This window comes from Lissotriton helveticus, chromosome 5_1 (genome assembly GCF_964261635.1).
Source record: "Lissotriton helveticus chromosome 5_1, aLisHel1.1, whole genome shotgun sequence".
NCBI lineage: Eukaryota > Metazoa > Chordata > Amphibia > Caudata > Salamandridae > Lissotriton > Lissotriton helveticus.
Genome location: NC_136065.1, coordinates 31,686,686 through 31,696,512, shown reverse-complemented (window position 1 = coordinate 31,696,512; position 9,827 = coordinate 31,686,686). Strand labels below are relative to the sequence as shown.

The 9,827-nt window shown below is 47.4% G+C and overlaps 1 long non-coding RNA gene across 1 annotated transcript in view; it reads left to right on the top strand.

Annotated features, from left to right (window-relative positions):
• Positions 1-836: 836 nt before the first annotated feature.
• The window catches only part of LOC144754104 (uncharacterized), a 60,446-nt gene continuing 51,455 nt past the window's right edge, over positions 837-9,827 (top strand). The window contains exon 1 of the long non-coding RNA XR_013594663.1: positions 837-1,074. This is a non-coding gene — a long non-coding RNA (uncharacterized LOC144754104). The remainder of the gene's footprint in view (positions 1,075-9,827) is intronic.

Sequence of the window (9,827 nt, the reverse complement as noted above, 5' to 3'; positions counted from 1 at the left end):
CCATTCAGACCAACTGTATCAGGGTGCGATTCCCAGTTTGAACCATTAGGCAAATATGTTGATGTTTTTCTACACAAAAGTGAATTGATTCCCTTGGGATGTATACAGAAAAAACTAAAACATAGCCTCAAGTTAAAACATATAGTCAAAACTAATACATCGCATTCATCCGTTTCTCCAATAATTTGCCCCAACAACAGTAATATTGTTGCACTTCGGTGTAAGGGCATAACATCGTATGCCCCCTATACTTGGGAGCAATTCCCCGCAGCGGGACCCAATTTTTAGGAGGTAGTTCTCTTTGTATTAGCAACCGTTCTATTCCGGTTCCGAGGCCGATTACATTCTCAAACAGTATAGGACCGTATCGGCAATGATATAATTAATTAGAGGCGACACAAATTAATAAATTTTGCTAAGCTAAGCCCGTCAATAGGTGCTATACAAAGGAGGACCGCAACGGCAACCACGCAACCATTTGTAGGCGTGACTCAATACGCAAAGCGAGGCCAATTAGAATATGCCTAAAGCAGGCGCTATATGCAAATTGCTCAACCTCGTAAGATGAGTAGAGGATTGGCCCATCCATAATTCAGTTTGGACCAATCACCACCGAGCCTCTCACTCTTTAGCAAGGGTGAAGACCGGTGTACCGTAGTTTCAATCTTCCTATCGGGCTGATCTTCCCCCTCGTTTGTGCGCATGCGTATCAGTAGGCGCATGCGCAGGAAGCCCTTTTTGTAAGTACAGGTATTTTCGATCTCCCCCCGTTCTGCCTTTTTTAGTGCGCATGCGTGTCATTTCACGCTTGCGCACGAAGTAATTTTTCATTCCGTTTGAAGCTCCCGCGGCAGCGTTACCACCATTGCCAGTTGTGCTCCCCAGCTGCAGTCTTTTTTAGTGCGCATGCGTGTCATTTCACGCATGCGCAGTAAGTCCTTGTTATTCCATTTGAAACTCCCGGGGCAGTGATAGTGGCAGTTAACCAGCTTGTGACCGCGGCGCGTTGCTGGACGAGGACCGGACTTTCATCCCTTGAGAAGCCCAGCTAGAGGACAGGAGAGGCTGCTTCAGGTACTGCGCGTTGTGTAATTTATCGGTCATTAAGAGGCTTTGTTATAAACGCATCTAACTGTGCTCACCACTTTCTTGTCAGTGGGCCGCGTAGCTGAAGGCCCCTGGGGCTAGGCAGGCAACCCAGAAGCGGTCAAGCCCCTCTGAGATTATTTATTTCATGCATTCTTATAAAGCGCGGACTTTACCCGAAGGTGTCAGAGTGTGTGATGGCACTCCCCTCGGCCCGGAGAGCACACATGGCAGCCTCATGGAAGGCGTCTCCGAGGGCCTCCGTGGCCCCCACGGGGCTCTCCGTGGCCGCCGCAGGGCTCTCCGTGGTTGCCGCTGTGGGGAAGGCATGTGAGGTCTAAGTGCGCAGGAGAGAGGGGCTCGTCGAGGCCTGCATGTCGCCTTTGTAGTTTTGAAAGGATCATGTGGGTGAACCAAATGATAGCAGTACCCAGGTGTGCTGTTTAATCCCTGCTATGCTCAGCTGCGGGGTCTTTTTATTCACAAATCTTACGTAGCTCTGGCCATAACGCGGCCTGGTGCGAACAGGTCAAACTGATGTCTCCCCTAGTGCTCCTTAGTACAGCCAGCCATCACGCCCACAACGCGCCAATGCTAATCCTCCTTCAAATGGATATATCACTCTTTCACCCCCTCATTTTTATTTTAAAAATGCGCCCTAGAAAGTCAGTAATAACTAAGGCCTGTAGATAAGACTCAGCCCTCCCTGGCCGTTCGAGGACGGGTGGGCAGAGCAGGACAAGGACTTGACTGTCTTTTCCTTCTTACCCAAATCAGACAAGCACATTCTCCACTTATGCGCTGCCGCTGCAACCCCCCCCCCCTTATTCCCTCTTTGTCTCCCTCCTCACTTAGTGAGAACACCGACTCTTACCCTCTATTTTTTCCATTCCTTCATTTTTCCCCCCTGTGAAATGGATAAACAAAGCAACATTTTTGCTGGAAATGTCTTTATAACGTTTTTGAATTCCAAAGTTCAGCCTCGAGATGGAGAGGGGAAAAAAGGTTCGAAATATAAATAATTAAATGAAACGAGCCAGAGTGATCGCAAAGTGGCCTGATTGGGTTTTATTCACACCCCAACACATTAGGGCCACTTTACAGAGTTTGCCAGTTACGCGCTACTGTTGTTTTCTGCTCTTTTTGTTTGAAAAGTATTGTTTTCCCCGGGTGGGTAAGTGCACTATTCATGTAGGTACTCAATACTCTGTGATGCGTGGAGTGTTAAACTTTTAATATGATGTCTACTTTTTTGCTTACTTTAGCTTATAAAATGTATACCGTTGCTCTGTTTTCAGGAATGTGGTCTTTATAAACCATACTGCTGTCATGTACTTAACTTATCAGGCAAAAATACTTATTGATTTCTGAAAAATGTAAAAGTTAAGTTTACCATGTTGTTCCTGCTTATATTTGACACGCTTTACAAAATCTTGCTTTCACTACGAGTGTTTGCTTTTTCTAGGATGTTACTTTTTTTCAGGCTGCATATTACTTTTTTCTAGTGCATAATTTGAATTGAGTCGCAACCAGGTGTTTATAGCGGGGCCCAATTGGGTTGTAGCTGAAAGAACTGCATGTTTCTCTCAGCGGGGCATTATGGTGTTCAGTAAGAGAGAGAGAGGATGTGGCACTACGGCCAGAGCTGTTCAATTTGGAACTGAGGAACCATGGTTAAGCCTTAATGACCAGACCATTCTCTGGAGGGAGCACATTTCCATACTAGAATTTAGATTGCTTCACTGGACCTTTGAAGCCCTGCTCTCCTAGCACTAGCAGGTGGACCCTAGCAGTGGAAGTGTGGGTTAAGCTTGAAGGCCTGTCCACTACATTCCATACTGAAGTTCATCTCCAGCCTTGTGGGTAATCTCACGAAGCAGCACTCCCTAGAGCAACATTGACTGTCACTGCGGTCACAGGACCATTGAGGCCAGTCCGCCCCACCCATTGGTACCGCCATTGTCATTGTTTCAGCAGTAGGAGGGCAACTCGCCAGGGATTGGCAATGCAGGATTTGCACACACACCAAACTAAATTTTCAAGCTTCACGTTTCAGACACTGGCATTCTTAACTAATTGGTTAAGCGGAGAAGCTTGGAAGAAATTATAGGTTTTCTGATTTTACATTGCTCATTCAGCCACTGGATGAGCATCGTGTGCCCTCTCATAGTTTACATCAAAGGTTAATGTTAATAATGTGTTTAATTTGTGGTGCTTTAGTTTAGTGTGGGCGACAACCAGGAGCCACATGAAAGCTTGGATTCTTTTTTTTCTCAAGGGGCTCCCATGCGGCACCAGAGCTAGGCATCTGGGCCAAGCCTTATTGGCCTGCACACTTTTTAGTTTAATCTCACATTACTTGCACTCAGCGGGAATGTGGATACTGCCAAAGAGGTAGTTGGCTTTGCTACTTGTGATGACATTGGAAAAAGTAGGCCAGGAAATCAGATTTTATAGGCAACACTCACCTGCAACAGTCTGGTGTGTACTGGCTGCAGTAAAACTGCAGATACTGGTCCTACTACTGTGGGACTGATCACATAGACCTCCCCCTTGTAGTTATGTGGTGTTCTGATATGATTAATTGCTTCACTAATTTCTTGGTACTTGCAATGTTTGTAGATTGTCCGTCATTTTAAGCCACCTTTGTCATTGCTCTAAATTCTCCACTTTTCCTTTAGATTGTTTAGGACTCCCAGCCATTGCCACCCTTGTTTGTTTATTTATTATTTGTTCCGTGCCTGACAAATGGGATATTTGGATGCTGTTGCCATGTTTAGTGCTCCTGTACCCAGGGGGTTGGGACACAGTTCGGGACCATGCCCTGCTGGTAAACAGATGGTGCATGCATTGTGGAAAACTCTGGAGAAGGGCGCCTGGTGAATAGAGACCTGGGGGAGGAGGGCTATGACTTTTCCGCCATTGGAATGTTTTTCATTTTTTTTTTCATAGGCTGTTCACTGCTCTAGTATTTCAGTTGCACACCGAATATTTTGAGCGGTTGAATTGCATCAATGCACTTGTCTTTCTGTCTGTGCGTTATAAAGCGTTGGAATATGTCCATTATTGTTTCCTGAGGCAAGCATGTATTCCTGAATCAGGCTGCATGATCCAGTGTGTAATAATTGTATAGCTCTTCAATCCCCGGTGGCACAGCTTCCAGGATAATGTGCTTCATGGCAAAAAACATGTAAAGTCCCAAAAGCGAGACCTATTGGCTATGCTGATGCTTGTTCACTACAGTGAACTCCACAAAGAGCTGATCACCCACCTGGAGGTCTTTGGGGCAAATCTGTATCGAGGATCCACACTTTTGGGTTCCAAGTACTGCACCAGTCAACACTTTGTTCACAGCAACTTACATATATAGTTTAGTTATTGTTGAGGGATGCCTCGCAGCCAAGAGAATGTCCATCACCTCTGGAGTAAGATCAAACATGTTCAGCTGTCGCCGCTCATTCTCTATGCATGGACATGGATTTTGCGAATGCCTGGCCTGAGAACCCAGCTCTGCTACTGCAATAGCAGGTCCTCCCGTTGACGTAGCCTCATCAGAGGACAGATACTCCAGCATTACCTTCTGTGTTCAATTTGGGTTCTCTTGGAAAATTTGAACCAGTTGGTCCTAATATTCTTGAGAACGTGAGACAGGAGTGGTATCCACAAGAAGGCATACAGGAGTCCCACAATCCACCTAAGGCGGAACGCATGTCTGAGTGACAGATGCCTTTGAAACACCATTCTGCAGAAGTGCTGACGTTGCTTGTACTTGACGGTGGCAAACAGAGCGAAGGTTATCCCCATTTGTGGAAGAGAACCTGACCTTGCTCCATGTGTTATTGCCACTCTTGATCCTCCTAGGCTCTGACTGCTGAATTAATCCGCCTAGACCTCTGACCTTCTGGTCAGAATACTGCTATTCCCCTCAGGCAGCTCCACCGTTAACTGCCTACCCCCAACGCTGCAAGAAATGTGTTTGAGGCTTCTGTGCCTCCCGCTAGTCTCCCCTTCTGTGCCTTATTCTTTCCTAATTCTGCCCTTTAAGTTTTCATTTTTTGCTTCCCATTTCCTTGCCTTTACCGTTTTGTTTTTTTTGGTTTTTGTTTTTCTGTTCCTTTCATATTTCTCGCCTCTTCCCCATGTTTTTCTCCGCTGCGGCTCCTCCAGCATGGTCCCGCCCTCCTCCAGCATGGTCCCGCCCTCTCCCTGCTACCCTCTATTTAATAATAATAATTTGTGGCATATATGCGCGTTCCAACCGCGGCCATCACCAGGGACCCTGGACCTCCGGCCGCCAGTGCAGCATCTACTCTGCCCTATAGGCACTCAACACAGGCCAGGACAACTGCAAGGGTTCTTAATCTATTCACACCCCCGGACCTTTTATCTGCTGCCACTGTCGCCACGCCTTCGCCTAGACCCAGGACCCACCTCAACTCACTGCCACAATTTCACTGCACCCCAAATCCTGCAATGTATCCTCCTCAGTGTCCGTTCCCTCCACATACACATGGAGGAAATCTGGGACCTCCTCGACCGCACCTCCTACGATGTCGCCATCCTCACAGAAACCTTGATAAACGACTCCTGGAACTGGTGTTGCAATCGCCATCCCCAAAGGCTGCAACATCACTCAGAAGGACCTCCCCAGAGGAGGCATCACCATCGCTCACAAATCCAACATACGACAGAGCACCCACACAGACAGGCCCACAGACCTGATGGAACACCTTCACTTCAACATGCAGACCAACCAGATTATCACCCTTCGAGGCGCCCTCATCTATAGACCCCACGCACCTTTTTCCAACTCAATCACCAACATCATCCCGCAAGCCATCACCTCCACGTATTACACCTTGCTTGGAGAACTCCACTCCCACCTCAACAACCTCCAAGACCCCAACTCCTCCTACCCCCTTAACATTGGACTCCAACAGATCCTACCAGAACCCACACACTCAAAACCAACATCAACCGCAAACGTCCACACCAGCTCCAACGCAGGAGTTGGAACACCAGTGACCAGCTCACTGCCTCCCTCAGAAGTTCCACTCCCACCTACACGGATGACGACCCAGCCAACGCTGCCTGAACCCTGCACAGTTAGCTCACCGACTGCGCCAACATCACCAACCCCTTCAAGAAAACTATCAACCCACAAGCCAAGAGAGCTCGCTGGTTCTCCGCCTAACTCCTAGAATTGAGAGTAACTTGCAGACGCCTCAAAAAGAGATGAACTCCAAAACCACAGCAAAATTTGACAACTTCAAAGCAGCCACTGCTGTTCGCCACAAGCTCATCAGATACACAAGGAAGAAAGCACTCCAGGACACACTCTGCACCCACGCACACAACAGCAAGGAACTCTCCGGCATCAACAGAGTTTGCCCAACCCAACAGAGAGACGACCAATACCCCCCCCCCCTCACCTCACCTGTACCTCTGCAGCAGACTCAGCACCTTTTTCCACCACAAGATCAAGACCATCTACACACGGAACCTATAATCACCACTCCCTACTCTACGCAGCCATCACTCAACAGCTGTACTGCCCTCTCCATCAATGACACCCTGAAGGCTATGAAGTCAGCCAACTCCGGGGCTCCCACAGACCCTTGACCGTACCACATCTATCACAGAGCTTCCAACATCATCGCCCAGAGCTTCAATGAATCATCAACGTATCCTTCAAGACCGCCTTCTTCCCCAATGACTGGAAACACGCCAAGATCAACCCTCTCCTGAAACAACCCTCAGCAGAGCCCCGCCAACCTTAAAAACGTCAGACCGTTCTCTTTACTCCCTTACCCGGCGAAAGCCATCAAATAGTGTAAACAGGTTGCTTGCCTCCTTCATAGAAGAAAACATCTTCAACTCCTCCCAATTTGGTTTCAGGAAAAACGACAGCACTGAAACCACCCTTCTTGCCGTGACAGATGACATCCGCTCCCTCCTCGACAGAGGAGAGACTGTGGCCCTCATCCTCCTGGACCTCTCCGCAGCCTTTGACACTGTATCTCACCGCACCCTGGCCCACAGACTACAAGACGCAGGAATTCGGAACAAGGTCCTTGACTGGATCTGCTTATTCCTATCCTGCAGAACGAAGCAGTTCACACTCCCACTATTCCTCTTGGATCTCACACTGACTGCCTGCGGAGTTCCCCCAAGGATCCTCCATCAACCCTGCCCTGTTTAACGTCTGCATGGCCTGCTTGCACCCATTTTCAGATCCCACAAACTCAACATTGTATCCTATGCAGACAACACCTAACTCATCCTCTCACTATCCAACGAACCCTATATCTCCAAACAACTTCCAAGAATGAATGGCAGCTGTCGCCAGGTTGATGAACCGCTGCCTACAACTCAATGGACAAAACTGAAGTACTCATCATGGACCCATACACCTGGAATGACACATGGTGGCCTCCTGCTCTTGGGACCCCCCAAACTCAATTAAAGTCTTTCAACTGGATTCCTCTCTAGCACAGGAAACAGTCACCCATGCCCTCACCAACAGCAGACACGACTACAGCAACACACTCTACGACTTGATCAACAAAAACCTCACCCACAAACTTGAACGTCCACAACACCTCCACCAGACTAGTCCAACACCTACCTCGAGACTGCCACGTCACCCAACACCTGCGGACACTACATTGTCTCCCCATTGAGAAGAGAATCTCCTTCATGCTTCTCACCCACATAAGCCTCCAACTCCAGGCCTACCTACCTGAACCACCGACTCTTGTTCCACGTACCCCAAAGATTGCTCAGCTTCCCCTTGATAGTGTCACGCATGAAGAAGAACAGAAGACATTTCCTTCTTCCTCGCTGCCAGGGCATGGAACATCCTCCCTCAACCTCCAACAGACGCAAACACTCTCCATGGTTCATGAACTAGTTCATGACCTGGCTCTTCAAATTATGCCCCCACCCAAAATCGCATTGATACCCTTCCAGTGAGTAGTTGCGCTTTACCAGCTCTGATTGATTTATTGGCCCTTCACTTTTTTAGGTTGATGTGGGGCTCGAACTCGGCCAGAGGCCACTTTTCTCCACCTCTCACAGACGGGCACCCCTAACCCATAAGCAACACATTCCTCACTGTCAGGTCTTTAGAGGGATGAGAAGAAGGCTCTTGCAGTGTCTTCCAAAATATCAATTTAGTATGAGATGTCCCCTTGATGTTGGGCCCACAAAGACTTCAGATCTTTTTCCATAGCCCCATTTGCCACTTGATGTTTTGGAGGCCATCCTTTCTAGCAGCCTTAGAGTTGGTCTCAGTCCAGTACCCAGGTTTCACATTGAAGGATGCGGCTTTGAGCTTTAAACATGTATTTAAGCGTTAATGTTTACTAAAACATGCGGTTGAAATGTCTATTATATTTACCTTTGGACATCAGGTTTACCCTCCTCTAGGTAAACACTTAGTGTTCTGCTTTGTGAAGTTTGAGTGTGGCAGGCAGAAGCCACGCTAAGCAGGTGAAGTATTTTCAAAATTTACATAACCACATTTCTTGCTGCTTTGTGTCCACAGCGAGTCTGGCAAATTTTGTGTTTTGGTATTTCTCTCCGCATTTCTTTAACATGTGACAGATTTTGCTCTCCTTTGATCCCCCGCCCCCCACCCGTTATATATTAACGGTTGTACCTTTTTTAGAGTTGAGCGTGATGGGCAGAATCCACATGACAGATGATGTATCTTTAAAAATCATCCACCTTGATTTCTTAAACATGGTTGTTCAACTTCTTACGGCACATTTTCTCTTGTCCATTATACATTGAGTTGATGATTAGTCTCTCGCCTGTTTTACATTGTGTTGCTGCTTTGTTTCTTATAGTGTGAGGTCCGAGCGTGGCATGCAGAGGGCAGCTGTTGGAATGGCACTGTGGACCATGAGTACTATGTAGCCCATTGTACCAAATAAAGTCTATTGCTATCCACCCAGTGCATGGTGACCTACTTCTATTGTTTGCCTTAAGGCCTAGGTTACTTCTCCATAACCCCCAACCCCCCCGCTCCCCCCTCCTCATTCGATTTCTCTGAATTCCATGTATGCCAAATAATGTTCACTATTCAATCACTATCACACATTGTTGGCATTCTCACCATTTTTTACTTTTCTGTGTCACATCTGCTTAAGTTTGATTATTAGTTTTAGGATCCAAGGACAACTAGGCGAGAGACAGGTGATCTTTTATTCATGTGGAAGCAACAACAGAATTGTTGATGGAGTAAGTTTTAAATGCCTGGTAGCCTGCAGTCAAATGGGTTTCCTAGAAGGGTCTTGTGCTATTACATTTACATTTGATGTTATTTGTTATTGTGTGACCGACTTTTCCCCAGATTTGCGTCCTGCCAGTATACCGTATGATTTCCCTTTAGGTCAGGGCATCTATAGCTTTTTAAGCTGCATAATTGTTGTAGACACGGCAATATAATTTCCTGCTAACCCAATCATTGACAGGGAAGGACCGAATACAATATGGCTGCCGCCTTCACACCAGTGAACGAAGCAGCTGCACAATGGCTGCTGCACCCTTTGATTTTCCCCCCTGGCGCTGCATGAGGATAGACCTTGAGACCGAGATTGAGGCGAGACACTGATTTGAGCACCTTGTTAACCCTCTGTCGGCTGGCATTTCCGGCACCAAGACTGCAAAACTTCTATCCGGGTTCGCGCTGATGGCTGTTTTGAATGGTTGCCACATATATGACGCTTGCGGCG